This window comes from Cherax quadricarinatus, chromosome 38 (genome assembly GCF_038502225.1).
Source record: "Cherax quadricarinatus isolate ZL_2023a chromosome 38, ASM3850222v1, whole genome shotgun sequence".
In the NCBI taxonomy this organism is placed as follows: Eukaryota; Metazoa; Arthropoda; class Malacostraca; order Decapoda; family Parastacidae; genus Cherax; species Cherax quadricarinatus.
Window position 1 is genome coordinate 15,703,714 of NC_091329.1, and position 15,219 is coordinate 15,718,932.

General features: G+C 39.1%; 1 protein-coding gene across 1 annotated transcript in view; it reads right to left on the reverse strand.

Moving 5' to 3' along the window:
• The window catches only part of Ubqn (ubiquilin), a 76,893-nt gene that overhangs the window by 46,155 nt on the left and 15,519 nt on the right, over positions 1 to 15,219 (reverse strand). The window lies entirely within an intron of this gene.

Below are 15,219 nucleotides of genomic sequence, written 5' to 3' on the forward strand. Positions count from 1 at the left end.
GTCGCGGCCGTATATATACGTCTTACGAGGTACCGTGTTTGACGTATATATACTCATAAATTCTAGCGGCTTCAAATCAAGCAGGAGAAAGCTAGTAGGCCCAGATGTGAGAGAATGGGCCTGTGTGGTCAGTGTGCACCATATAAAAAAAATCCTGAGCACGCAGTGCATAATGAGAAAAAAAACTGACCATTTTTTTTAATTAAAATGCCGACTTTGTAGTCTATTTTCGTATAGTATTTATGGTTGTATTCTCGTTTTCTTGGTCTCATTTGATAGAATGGTAAACATATTATAGAAATAAAGGTGATTTTGATTGATTTTACTATAAAAAGAACCTGGAAATAGAGCTCAAAGAAGGGGAAATGTTTGATTTTTGCCAATGTTCAAAAGTAAACAAATGATGTCATTGTCCAATAAATGTCCAAATAGCCATTCTAATATGCAGTCATGAATGGGTTGATGTAATTATTACAATTATTACAGTATTGCAGTAGTCTGCATAACAGTAAATCTTCTATTTTTTGTTTGAATAAAATTTCAAAATAAAAAGCAAGAGTAATATCACAGGGGCCTGGAGACTTGACTGATGAACAAAGAAAATGTTATTTTAGAGCCAGGAATGTCTGCATTTTTCATACTGGTCCTTATTTTGAAATTGTCATATTTTTTAATTTTCGTGAAATTGGCCAAATTGCAAATTTCCGACCATGTTATTGGGTAGTTGAAATCGGTAAATGGGCAGTTTCTTGTACTCAATCGATGGAAAGAATGGAGTTCTGAAGAAATAGCTACGAGTTTGGTTGATTGGAATAAAGGAATTAGCCGAAAATAGGGCTCAAAGTGGGCGAAATCGCAGATTTGTAAATATCGCTGAGGTCGCTAACTTCGCGAGAACGTAATTCCGTCAGTTTTCCATCAAATTTCGTTTTTTTTGGTGTCTTTACAATCGGGAAAAGATTCTCTATCATTTCATAAGAAAAATAATTTTTTTTTTTTTAAATTTTGCGACACCAGGTGACACCTCAGGATTGGGGGTTGTGACAGTCAAAGGGTTAAGGGGAGTGACTGGGCCAAACGCAGTCATACATGTTTTCTCTGGTGTTGGACCAGAGAAAACAATGTTTTCCCTCTGCACGGCTACCACACCTCCATAGCATATTTATATGCTATGTAATGTGTTATACAATTCTGAAGATATATGAATTACTGAAAATGTCTATATTAAAGTAAAATAAGACATTTAATGTGCCCAAGTGTGATTATTATTAAGTACTACTACTATTATTACTATGGTGTGGCATGCAAAGAGTATGTAACCTTTATTCGGCGCATGTACACACCCTCATTGAAAGGCTATCTCCCCAACCAGCGAACCAGTACTAGGGTCGAACAATGGGTCCCCATCCTTCGATCAGTACTGAGATTCAGCCAATGAGAAGGTGGGTCTGGCAATTGTAGAGGTGCTGTGGGCACCACCCACTTGTCTACCCTTGTCATTTCCATACTAGAGCTGGTTGAGCATGGTTGTCCATTCTGTCTCCAGGCTGTGTCTTGGCCTTGCCTAAACCGTGTTGTACACACATTTCCAACTGTATATAGTGTACATATGTGTAAATATCCACATTGCTCTTGGTGAAGGAAAATATATTTCAAAGGCATTCAGTTGTGTTTGTTCTGCTCCTTGCTCCCATTTACACCCAGGATAACAGGCCTTATTGTCCCTGGGTTGTAATATATGGCATTAAGACTAGAGGGACACTCTTAGTGATTTTAATGTGTACCTGCATGCCAGCACAGTGTGTATATTTAGGTACAGGTACACATAAGTATAATTATCAGAGTACATATAAAATATGCAATAACTTTAAAACACTGTATTGGAAAGACAGGGAGCTGTATAGCGAGTTTTGGTCATAATTTGAAATCGCTGTATTAGTGGAACGCTGTAAAGCAGGGCCCTACTGCACTGGGGAGGTCTTAGGCCTGCCTGTCATAGCACTCTTTAAAGGAAATGAGTACCTCCAATGGAAATAAATTCTGCTCCAGGATTCTTTAATGGAAATGTGAGCCACCAATGAAAATTAATTCCGCTCCTGTGCATCCTAATGGAAATGGATGCCTTTTTTTTTTTTTTTTAACACACTGGCCAATTCCCACCAAGGCAGGGTGGCCTGAAAAAGAAAAACTTTCACCATCATTCACTCCATCACTGTCTTGCCAGAAGGGTGCTTTACACTACAGTTTTTAAACTGCAACATTAACACCCCTCCTTCAGAGTGCAGGTACTGTACTTCCCATCTCCAGGACTCAAGTCCGGCCTGCTGGTTTCCCTGAATCCCTTCATGAATGTTACTTTGCTCACACTCCAACAGCACATCAAGTATTAAAAACCATTTGTCTCCATTCACTCCTATCAAACACTCATGCATGCCCGCTGGAAGTCCAAGCCCCTCGCACACAAAACCTCCTTTACCCCCTCCCTCCAACCTTTCCTAGGCCGACCCCTACCCCGCCTTCCTTCCACTACAGACTGATAAACTCTTCAAGTCATTCTGTGTCGCTCCATTCTCTCTACATGTCTGAACCTCCTCAACAACCCTTCCTCAGCCCTCTGGACAACAGCTTTGGCAATCCTGCACCTCCTCCTAACTTCCAAACTACGAATTCTCTGCATTATATTCACACCACACATTGCCCTCAGACATGACATCTCCACTGCCTCCAGCCTTCTCCTCGCTGCAACATTCATCACCCATGCTTCACACCCATATAAGAGCGTTGGTAAAAACTATACTCTCATACATTCCCCTCTTTGCCTCCAAAGACAAAGTTCTTTTTGTCTCCACAGACTCCTAAGTGCACTGCTCACCCTTTTCCCCTCATCAATTCTATGATTCACCTCATCTTTTATAGACCCATCCACTGACACGTCCACTCCCAAATATCTGAATACATTCACCTCCTCCATACTCTCTCCCTCCAATCTGATATCCAATCTTTCATCACCTAATCTTTATGTTATCTTCATAACCTTACTCTTTCCTGTATTCACTTTTAATTTTCTTCTTTTACATACCCTACTAAATTCATCCACCAACCTCTGCAACTTCCCTTCAGAATCTCCCAAGAGCACAGTGTCATCAGCAAAAAGCAACTGTGACAATTCCCACTTTATGTGTGATTCTTTATCTTTTAACTCCACGCCTCTTGCCAAGACCCTTGCATTTACTTCTCTTACGGCCCCATCTACAAATATATTAAACAACCATGGTGACATCACACATCCTTGTCCGAGACCTACTTTTACTGGGAAATAATCTCCCTCTTTCCTACATACTTTAACTTGAGCCTCACTATCCTCGTAAAAACTCTTCACTGCTTTCAGTAACCTACTTCCTATACCATACACCTGCAACATCTGCCACATTGCCCCCCTATCCACCCTGTCATACACCTTTTCCAAATCCATAAATGCCACAAAAACCTCTTTAGCCTTATCTAAATACTGTTCACTTATATGTTTCACTGTAAACACCTGGTCCACACACCCCCTACCTTTCCTAAAGCCTCCTTGTTCATCTGCTATCCTATTCTCCGTCTTACTCTTAATTCTTTCAATAACAACTCTACCATACACTTTACCAGGTATACTCAACAGACTTATCCCCCTATAATTTTTGCACTCTCTTTTGTTCCCTTTGCCTTTATACAAAGGAACTATGCATGCTCTCTGCCAATCCCTAGGTACCTACCTTACCCTCTTCCATACATTTATTAAATAATAGCACCAACCACTCTATATCACCACCTGCTTTTAATATGAGCTTCGATTAAAAATGAAAAACTTAAATTTATACTTCATAATATTGAAAACATGGGTTATTATTGTGCAAATTAAGGTTTTCTAATGTATTTGCCTTATACATCAATTTTACAGGCTAAGAGCTGTTATCCTACCTCAGCTCACTGCAAAGCCCAGCTCTAAGGGGTACACTTACCATCCGACTTACGACCTGCTCGACTTACGACCACTCGACTTACGACCGTGTTTTTTTTTGCCAAATTTCTGGGAAATAAACAACTATTTGTGTTGTACACAGTGTTTATCCTAAACCTTACAGTATAAAATACAGTACTAACAGTAAAATAAAAGTAAAGTAAAACATGAAATACCAAAATAAAACAATAAAATAAAGTCATTACAAAATGTAATGTTGATATTCAGTAGTAAAGTTCTACTTACGTCCATTTCGACTTATGACCAGTTTCTCGGAACCGAACTCGGTCGTAAGTCGGATGGTAAGTGTACATACTACTATCCCTGGGATGTGACCCCACAATAAGTGAGTAATACCCAGGTACATACTGTTAGGTAAGCAGGGACAGCAGGTGTAAGGAAACCTACCCAGTGCTTCCACCCATGCCAGGGACTGGTCCTCAATACTGTACAATGTATGTACAATATGTTTTGTACATATAGGAATCACAAACAGCACACTAACATTATATCAGTAAATGAAATACAAAATACGTATTTCACAAATAAATTATCATGAATTTTAATCACTGAAAATTTTCCACAATTGTTTTTATTACATAAAGTGCTAAGCAAGTGTGGGAAATTCAAGGCAAATGAATCTGACAGATGCACTACTTAGTTGCACACTCCAATTTATAAGTTAGTGTTAAGTTATTATGCTGGTTCTCTGCATTTTTTTTTAAATTGGCAAAACCTGAAAACTGCTATTGTCTACTATACTGTATTATACAGTGAAACCTGGGTTTTTGTATGCTCTAGTTTGTATGTAAAACTATATATATATTTTTTTAACAAGTCAGCCGTCTCCCACCGAGGCAGGGTGACCCAAAAAAGAAAGAAAATCCCCAAAAAGAAAATATTATATTCTCTATAAAATGTATTTTTTAACATTTTTGGGTGTCTGGAATGGATTAATTGGATTTTCATTATTTCTTATGGGAAATATTAACACAAAATATATTTTATAGGGAATAACTATAGTTATACTGTACATACAAACTAGGGCATATGAAAACTGAGTTTCCACTGTACATTAAAAACAGTACAATTAAAATAATTAACCCATTCACTGTACATCATGTAGAACTATGTCACTGAGACCAGGGTCCCTGACGTAGTCTCATGAGCTTGGTTCACTCAGATAAGCTGGGAGCGGTAAATTTTGGCCTAGATATGAGGGAATGGGCCTATGCAGCAAGTGTGCACTATATAGGTATGCAAAGCATTTTGGGCAAACTTATGCCTATCTTAAGACTAAAAGGCAATAATTGATTGTTTATATAGATGGTCTCTAAGAGAAGTCATAAACCATAAATTTACGAATTACAAAGCATACATAAGAACTGCTTAGCTTATTAATAAATTTATCAATTTTAGATTATGATTAAAGGTAATAAGAATATGAATACACAGCCTTTAATGTGTTTGCAGTTGAAAGACTTCATTAGCATATAAACATTCTTTTAACACTCATTATATTAATTGTTTTAAGGTATACAGGTAATAGGAGTAATAGGAGTGAATGGAGACAAATGATTTTTGGGACCTGACGAGTTGTTGGAGTGTGAGCAGGGCAACATTTTGTGAAAGGATTCAGGGAAACCGGTTAGCCAGAGTCAAGTCCTGGAGAAGGAAAGTACAATGCCTGCAGTTTAACCCTTTCAGGGCCCATGTCGTAGATCTACAGCTTTACGTTCAGGGTCCAAACTGTAGATCTACGCCATGAGCTCAGCTCACTCTGATAAGCTGTGAGAAGTAAATTTGGGCCTAGATATGAGAGAATACATCTATGTGGTATGTGTGCAATACATAAAACAAATCCTGCAGCACACAGTGCATAATTAGAGAGAGAGAGAGAAAAAAAAAAGACCGTAATTTTCTATTAAAACAGCGACTTTGCAGTGTTTTTTCATATGTTTTTTAAAGTTGTATTTGCAATTTATTGGTCTCATTTGATAGAATGGAAGATATACTACAGAAATAGAGATGATTTTGATTGGTTTTTAGTACAGGAAATGGCTTGAAACTGAGCTCAATTAGCAGAAATGTTAAATTTTTGCCGATGTTCAAGAGTAAACAAATGACTTCACAAGTCTAATACATGCCAGCTGGTGGGTCTAATATACATTCACAAATGTAGTGATATTATTTATACAATTATTACAGTATTGCATAACAGTAAATCTTCTATTTTTTGGTTTGAATAAAAATTCATTATGTGAATAAAAAATCAAAATGGAATTCATTTGTAAAGCCTGAAAACGTAACTAACAAACAGAGGAATGTTAGTTTAGTTCCAGGAATGCCTGCATTGCTTATTCTGGACCCTATTTTGAAATTAGAATACAGTGGGCCCTCAACCAGTGATGGCATCGATTAACGATAAATCTGACTAGCGATACATTTAAGCGCAAAAATTTTGCCTTGACTAGCGCTTAAAAACCTGACCAGCGCTATTCGTTCCGTACGAGACGCGTCCACTTTGGCTGGCCTGAGGCGCCTCACTTGTCCCATGGGTGCCAGTGTTTACAAGCCACCCAGCCACTGCAGTCGCTTCCAAACATACAACTGGAACATTTCATATTATCACAGCCTTTGTAGAGATTGCACCTGCAAATTAAGTCACCATGGGCCCCAAGAAAGCTTCTAGTGCCAACCCTACAGCAAAAAGGGTGAGAATTACTATGGAGATGAAGAAAGAGATCATTGATAAGTATGAAAGTGGAGTGCATATCTCTGAGCTGGTCAGGTTGTATAATAAACCCCAATCAACCATCGCTACTATTGTGGGCAAGAAAACGGCAATCAAGGAAGCTGTTCTTGCCAAAGGTGCAACTATGTTTTCGAAACTGAGATCGCAAGCGGTAGAAGATGTTGAGAGACTCTTATTGGTGTGGATAAACGAGAAACAGATAGCAGGAGATAGCATCTCTCAAGCGATCATATGTGAAAAGGCTAGGAAGTTGCATGACGATTTAATTAGAAAAATGCCAGCAACTAGTAATGTGAGTGAATTTAAGGCCAGCAAAGGTTGGTTTGAGAGATTTAAGAGGCGTAGTGGCATACATAGTGTGATAAGGCATGGTGAGGCTGCCAGTTCGGACCACAAAGCAGCTGAAAAATATGTGCAGGAATTCAAGGAGTACATAGACAGTGAAGGACTGAAACCTGAACAAGTGTTTAATTGTGACGAAACAGGCCTGTTTTGGAAGAAAATGCCAAGCAGGACGTACATTACTCAGGAGGAAAAGGCACTCCAAGGACATAATCCTATGAAAGACAGGCTTACTCTGTTGATGTGTGCCAATGCTAGTGGTGATTGCAAAGTGAAGCCTTTATTGGTGTATCACTCTGAAACTCCCAGAGTATTCAGGAAAAACAATGTCCTCAAGGCTAATTTGTGTGAGCTGTGGAGGGCAAACAGCAAGGCATGGGTCACTAGGGACTTTTTCTATGACTGGTTACACCATGCATTTGCCCCCAATGTGAAAAATTACCTAATTGAAAAGAAATTAGACCTTAAGTGCCTCCTGGTATTAGACAATGCTCCTGGTCATCCTACAGACGTGGCAGAGCGACTTTCTAGGGACATGAGCTTCATTAAGGTGAAGTTTTTGCCTCCTAATACCACTCCTCTCCTGCAGCCCATGGACCAGCAGGTCATTTCCAACTTCAAGAAACTGTACACAAAAGCTATGTTTGAAAGGTGCTTTGTAGTGACCTCAGAAACTCAACTGACTCTAAGAGAGTTTTGGAAAGATCATTTTACCATCCTCAATTGTGTAAACATTATAGGTAAGGCTTGGGAGGAAGTGACTAAGAGGACCTTGAACTCTGCTTGGAAAAAACTGTGGCCAGAATGTGTAGACAAAAGGGATTTTGAAGGGTTTGAGGCTAACCCTGAGATTCCTATGCCAGTTGAGGAATCCATTGTGGCATTGGGGAAGTCCTTGGGGTTGGAGGTTAGTGGGGAGGATGTGGAAGAGCTGGTGGAGGAGGACAATGAAGAACTAACCACTGATGAGCTGCTAGATCATCTTGAACAGCAAGAGGGCAGACCTGAGGAAACTGCTTCGGAGGAGGGGAGAGAGAAATTGAAGAAGTTGCCTACTTCTAAGATTAAGGAAATGAGTGCAAAGTGCCTTGAAGTGCAAACCTTTTTTGATGAAAATCACCCTGACACAGCTACTGCAAGCCGTGTTGGCAACCTGTACACTGACAATGTTGTGAACCACTTTAGGAAAGTCATAAAGGAACGAGAGGTACAGGTATCTATGGACAGAAATGTTGTGCGACAGAAGTCCAGTGACTCTGAAGCTGGTCCTAGTGGCATTAAAAGAACAAGGGAAATAACCCCAGAAAAAGACTTGCTACCTCAAGTGCTAATGGAAGGGGATTCCAATTCTAAACACTAAGAAGATCAACGGTCTCCCCTCCTCCCATCCCATCAATCATCACCAGATCTTCAATAAAGGTAAGTGTCATGTAACTGTGCATGTCTTCTTCAGTTTGTGTGTATTAAAATTAATATTTCATGTGGTAAAATTTTTTTTTTTCAATACTTTGGGGTGTCTTGCACGGATTAATTTGGTTTCCATTGTTTCTTATGGGGAAAATTAACTTGACTAACAATTATTTCGATTAATGATGAGCTCTCAGGAACGGATTAATATCGCTGGTTGAGGGTCCACTGTATTTTGAACTTTGCATTAAATTGGCCAAATTACCAATTTCTGGTCACTATTTTGTTAGTGAAACAGATGACTTGGCGATTTCTTGTGCTCAATCGATAGAAGTAATACTAGTGAAATAGCTAAGAATTTGGTTGACTGGAATACTGTAATTGGCCTAGAATGGAAGTCAAAGTCGGCAAAATCGATGATGCATAAATATCGCAGACACATCAAAATTCGCGAGAGCATAATTTCGTCAATTTTCCATCAAATTTCATACTTTTTGTTTTATTACCTTCAGAAAGAGATTCTCTACCATTTCATAAGAAAAAAATAACAAAATTATTTTTTTAAAATTCTTGGACCCTGGTGCACACTTTGAAATTTGGCCTCTGGACCCTGAAAGGGTTAAAGGAGGGGCTTGTGATACTGTCGTATCTGAGTGCCTCCACAAAGGCAGTGATTATGTATGAATGACAGCGAGTGTTGAATGACAAAAGTTTTTTTCTTTCTATTTTTTGGGTCACCCTGCCTCTGTGGGAAACAGCCAAAGTGTTAAAAAAAAAAAAAAAAGGTAATAAGAATATACAGTGGACCCTCAGTTAACGATGCTATCGGATAGCATGAAAATAGGATACGGATGCGTTTTTGTGTCAAAATATTGGCTTGGCTAACGATGAAAAACTTAGTTAAGGACATTCGTCCCGAACGTGTCCACACGACCTGAGCCCATGTACAGCCAGTGTGCCATTGTTTACGAGCCAGTGAGGACGATTCCATGTGTACATGCGATATATTTCGTATTATTCCATTGTTTTTAGAGGTTGTAACTGCTAAATAAGCCACCATGGGCCCAAAGAAAGTTTCTAGTTCCAGCCCTGTAATAAAGAAGGAAAGAAACACAATAAAATTCAAGAAAAAACTTGTAGCAAAGTACGAAAGTGGAGGAGGAAGAGAGAGGGAAGAATGTGCCTTCTGCAGTGATTCTACGATATGTACGATACTAAAGCAGCAGGCATCGATAAAGGCTATAGTGCCAGCCAGCGTTAAAGTGTAGAATTAACAGTGTAGCAAGTAAGTTAAACGAGTAAGTGATAGAAAAATGACACAAGAGCAACTCTCCAATGTTGTTGGATGTGTATTGGGCCAATGAACATAACGCCGCCCTGCTACATATCTTTCACCACCCTAAACCTCTGCCAGCATCTCCATCAAACTAACTAATTAACTCTTTGACTGTCGCAAGCCCCTTTCTGAAACTGTCATTCTATGTCGCAAAATTTTTGGAAAAAAAAAAAAAAAAAAAAAAAAAAAAAAAAAAAAAAAAAAAAAAATTATTTTTTCTTATGAAATGATAAGAGAATCTTTTCCCAATGGTAATGACACCAAAAGTATGAAATTTGGTCGAAAACTCACAGAATTACGCCCCCGCAAAGTTAGCGGTCTTGGCGACATATACGCATCGGTGATTTCACCGACTTTGAGCCCTGTGTTTGGCCAATTCCATTGTTCCAGTTGACCAACTTCATAGCTATTTCTTTAGAACTCCATTTTTTCTATCAGTTGAGTACAAGCAACTGCCCATTTACCAATTTGAACTACCCAATAAAGTGGTCAGAAATTGGCAATTTGGCCAATTTCATGCAAATTAAAAAAGATGCCAATTTCAAAATAGGGTCCAGAATAAACAATGTAGACATTCTTGGCACTAAAATAACATAGCCTCTGTTCATTTAGTCATGTCTCTAGGCCCCTCTTATATTACTATTGCTTTCTATTTTGATTTTTTATTCATACAGAAAATACAAAATTTACTGTTATGCAGACTACTGCATCATTGTAAAAATGGTATAAATAATATCAGTGCACTAATGAAAGAAGATTAGACTCCCCAGATGACATGTGGTGTGATTTGCTTACTCCTGAACACTGGTAAAAATCGAACATTTCCGCTACTTAGAGCTCAATTTCAAGGCCGTTTTCATCGTGAAACTAATTAAAATCATCTCTATTTCTGTAATATGTTTTCCATTTTATCACATGAGACCATGAAAACGAGAACACAACGATAAATACTATACGAAAATACACCTCAAATTCGGCATTTTAATCCAAAAAAACAGTCAGTTTTTTGCTATTATGCACTGCGTGCTGCAGGATTTTTTTTATGTGGTGCACACTGGCCACACAGACCCATTGTCTCACATGTGGGCCTACCAGCTTTCTCCTGCTTGATTTGAAGCCGCTAGAATTTATGCGTATTAATACGTCTGAAACACTGGCTTGTAAGATGTATATGACCAAAACAGTCGAAGGGTTAAACTAATATCTCCTCCAAGGAAAAAGTGTCAATATTAAAGTGTAAGTATAAAAGTAAGTATGAGTGTAAGTATAAAAGGACCCCAATGGAAATAAATCTCACTGACTTTTTTGGGTTATCCTAGGTACTTTACACATATGCTATGTATGATAATCTATGTACGTAACTGTATTTGTAGGGTGTGTAAAAGAAGAAAATTGAAAGTGAATATAGGAAAGAGTAAGGTTATGAGGATAAAAAAAAGATTAGGTGATGAAAGATTGGATATCAGATTGGAGGGGGAGAGTACGGAGGAGGTGAATGTATTCAGATATTTGGGAGTGGACGTGTCAGCGGATGGGTCTATGAAAGATGAGGTGAATCATAGAATTGATGAGGGGAAAAGGGTGAGTGGTGCACTTAGGAGTCTGTGGAGACAAAGAACTTTGTCCTTGGAGGCAAAGAGGGGAATGTATGAGAGTATAGTTTTACCAACGCTCTTATATGGGTATGAAGCATGGGTGATGAATGTTGCAGCGAGGAGAAGGCTGGAGGCAGTGGAGATGTCATGTCTGAGGGCAATGTGTGGTGTGAATATAATGCAGAGAATTCGTAGTTTGGAAGTTAGGAGGAGGTGCGGGATTACCAAAACTGTTGTCCAGAGGGCTGAGGAAGGGTTGTTGAGGTGGTTCGGACATGTAGAGAAAGTGGAGCGAAACAGAATGACTTCAAGAGTGTATCAGTCTGTAGTGGAAGGAAGGCGGGGTAGGGGTCGGCCTAGGAAAGGTTGGAGGGAGGGGGTAAAGGAGGTTTTGTGTGCGAGGGGCTTGGGCTTGGACATGCGTGAGCGTGTTTGATAGGAGTGAATGGAGACAAATGGTTTTTAATACTTGACGTGCTGTTGGAGTGTGAGCAAAGTAACATTTATGAAGGGGTTCAGGGAAACTGGCAGGCCGGACTTGAGTCCTGGAGATGGGAAGTACAGTGTCTGCACTCTGAAGGAGGGGTGTTAATGTTGCAGTTTAAAAACTGTAGTGTAAAGCACCCTTATGGTAAGACAGTGATGGAGTGAATGATGGTGAAAGTTTTTCTTTTTCGGGCCACCCTACCTTGGTGGGAATCGGCCAGTGTGATAATAAATAAAAAAATAAAATAGCTGTACCAACACTCTTGTATGGGTGTAAAGGATGAGTGATGAATGTTGCAATGAGGAGGAGGCTGGAGGCAGTGGAGATGTCATGTCTGAGGGCAATGTGTGGTGTGAATATAATGCAAAGAATTCGTAGTTTGGAAATTAGGAGAAGGTGTGGGATTACCAAAACTATTATCCAGAGGACTGAGGAGGGTTGTTGAGGTGGTTCGGACATGTAGAGAGAATGGAACAAAACAATGACTTCAAGTTTATAAATCTGTAGGGGAGGGAAGGCAGGGTAGGGGTCAGCCTAAGAAGGGTTGGGGGGAGGGGGTAAAGGAGGTTTTCTGTGCGAGAGGCTTGGACTTCCAGCAAGCATGAGTGAGCATATTTAACAGGAGTGAATGGAGACAAATGGTTTTTAACACTTGATGTGCTGTTGGAGTGTGGACAAAGTAACATTTATGAAGGGATTCAGGGAAACTGGCAGGCCGGACTTGAGTCCTGGAGATGGGAAGTACAGTGTCTGCACTCCGAAGAAGGGGTGTCAATGTTTCAGTATTAGAACTGTAGTGGAAAGCACCCCTCTGGCAAGACAGCGATGGAGTGAATGATGATGAGTTTTTCTTTTTAGGGCCACCCTGCCTTGGTGGGAATCGGCCAATGTGTTAAAAAAAAAAAATGACAACCATTTGTTTTTATAAGCATTGCTACATGCCTTGCCGTAGAATCAACCTATGTTGAAATGATTTTGGCAAGTTCTTCATCATGATACCAGGTCCTAATAACTGCAGCAATTAGCTTCTCTACAGATACAGTCCTGTTTTGCAATCCTGCATTTAGTTACTGTCCATGGATTCTCAATTGGGTTGAGGTCAGGAGAGTTTCCAGGCCAATTTAGATCATTTAGCCCACTTTCTTCAAAGAATGTCAGCGTTTGTCTGGAAGTATGGCAAAGAGCACGATCCTGCTGGAAAATGCCTTCTCCATCAGGAAAGTCTCTATCCACAATAGGATTGCCTTGTATACCTTACTGTTCATCATTCCCTCAATATTAACAATCCATCTAGGGTCTTTAGCAGTGAAACTATCCCAAAACACATCTCAGATGGGTGTTTTGGCAACTGCTGAATGTGTCCATGCTGAAGAGGTTCACCTCTGTTTCATCTCACTACCACTGTTTCATCTCACTCCATCCCTTATGATCAAGTGCCCTCTGCAGCCATTTTTTCTTTATAGCAGCAGTCAATAACTGTTTCTTTACCAGCTTCCTGGCAGTTTTGCCAGCTTCAGGGAGCCTTTGTTGAGCAGCTGAAGAATCAACATTTATGCCAGTTAAAGGCAAACCTCTGTACATCTTTGCTGGTTTCCTTGGGATCCTGCACTATTTCTTACAATAACCTTCTCATAGAGAGGTGTTGTCTTGCAGTGTTCTTCCACATCTTCCTTGATGCAGCACTCCAACCACCACTATCATCAGCTATTTTTAGAATTTAACCAACAGTTGACTTTGTTATGCTCGAATTTTTGGTGATCTGTGAGATACTCAAATCAGCACGTTTTCTAAGAGCTACAATACTTGCACGCTTCCCAGGTTTAACATCCATCATGAATTTCAACAGCAAACATGGATTGAGAGGGAGAATCTGGCAAAAACCACATTCACTCAAGGAGCACGCTTGCAGGAATAGTCTTACAGAACAACAGCTGTTGTAGCACTGATGAGTCACAGGATAACACCACAGCTGGATGGTTGCTAGAAGTCAGTAGCAAACTCTTATGAAAAGAAAACCCAAACCACATTAATTAAACTGGAGACTAAGACATGAGATAATCACAAAATTTACTCCTGTCCCAATTAATCTAAACACTAATGTATAGAGTGCACAGCACTGAAAGTGAATATTTTCTATACAAAGTAGGTTTAGGTCTTTGAAAAGTGGGAGTGTGTGTGGTTTAGCAGCCTGAGTGATCATTCATACTGCAGCTTTTTGTCAAGTTAATGGCCTGAGGTGATTTGCTGTAGTGGATGCCAAGGCACAAACAGCATAGGTGAGGTAGGGGTAGATTAGTGTGTAGAATACTTTAGTGGTGCATGATGCAAAAAACAAAACTGACTGTGTGTATGGTTTAAAATAGTAGCTACAGTGTTTTCTTGGATGTTTTTCTATGGTTTTATTGGCTGTTTCTTGGTTTCATTTGATAGAAGACGTATTATTGAAACAAAAATAATTTTGATTGGTTTCAGGACTAGAAGAAGTTTGAAATTAAGCTCAAAGTAGCAAAAATATTTTATTTTGCTAATATTCCAGAGGAATATTAGCAATATTCCTCTGGAATATTCCTCTGCTAATATTCCAGAGGAATATTAGCAAAATCAATTATTGGGATGCTGTAAACCATGGCAAATCTTTCTGGTTAAATTTTGTTATCCAAGAAATAGAGTAAACCTATATTTGTGTGAATAGGAATTCAAAATGGAAGGCAAGTATAATAGAAGAGGCCTGGAGATGTGACAATGAACAGAAAAAACATTTTAGTGCCAGGAATGTCTACATTGTTAATTATGGAATATTTTCATGTTTTTAATTCTGTGTAAAATTGGCCAAATTACCAAAATCTGATCACTTTATAGGGCAATTGAAATAGTTCAATAGGCAAATTCTTGTGCTCAATCGACAGAATGGAATGTATACTAGCAAAACAGCTTGGTTGAAAGGAACAATGGAACTGGCTTAAAACAGGACTCAGAGTGGGCAAAAATCGCTAGTGCATAAATTATGCTGAGACTGCTAACTTTACCCCTGCATAATTTTGTAAGTTTTCCATCAATTTTATACTTTGGATGTCATTATCTTTAGAAAAAGTGTCTACTTAAAATAAAAAATTATATATATAAAAAGAGAAAAGTGGATATTAAGAGCAATATTGATTTTGGGGGGTCTGGACAGTGAAAGATTTAAGCTTTTACCCAAATTTGCATTTTTGAAAACTACTGGTGTGTCAATGCCACAATTAATATTAGGAAAATTACATTTTAAACATACTGTACATAATGCATACCAGCTTGAAG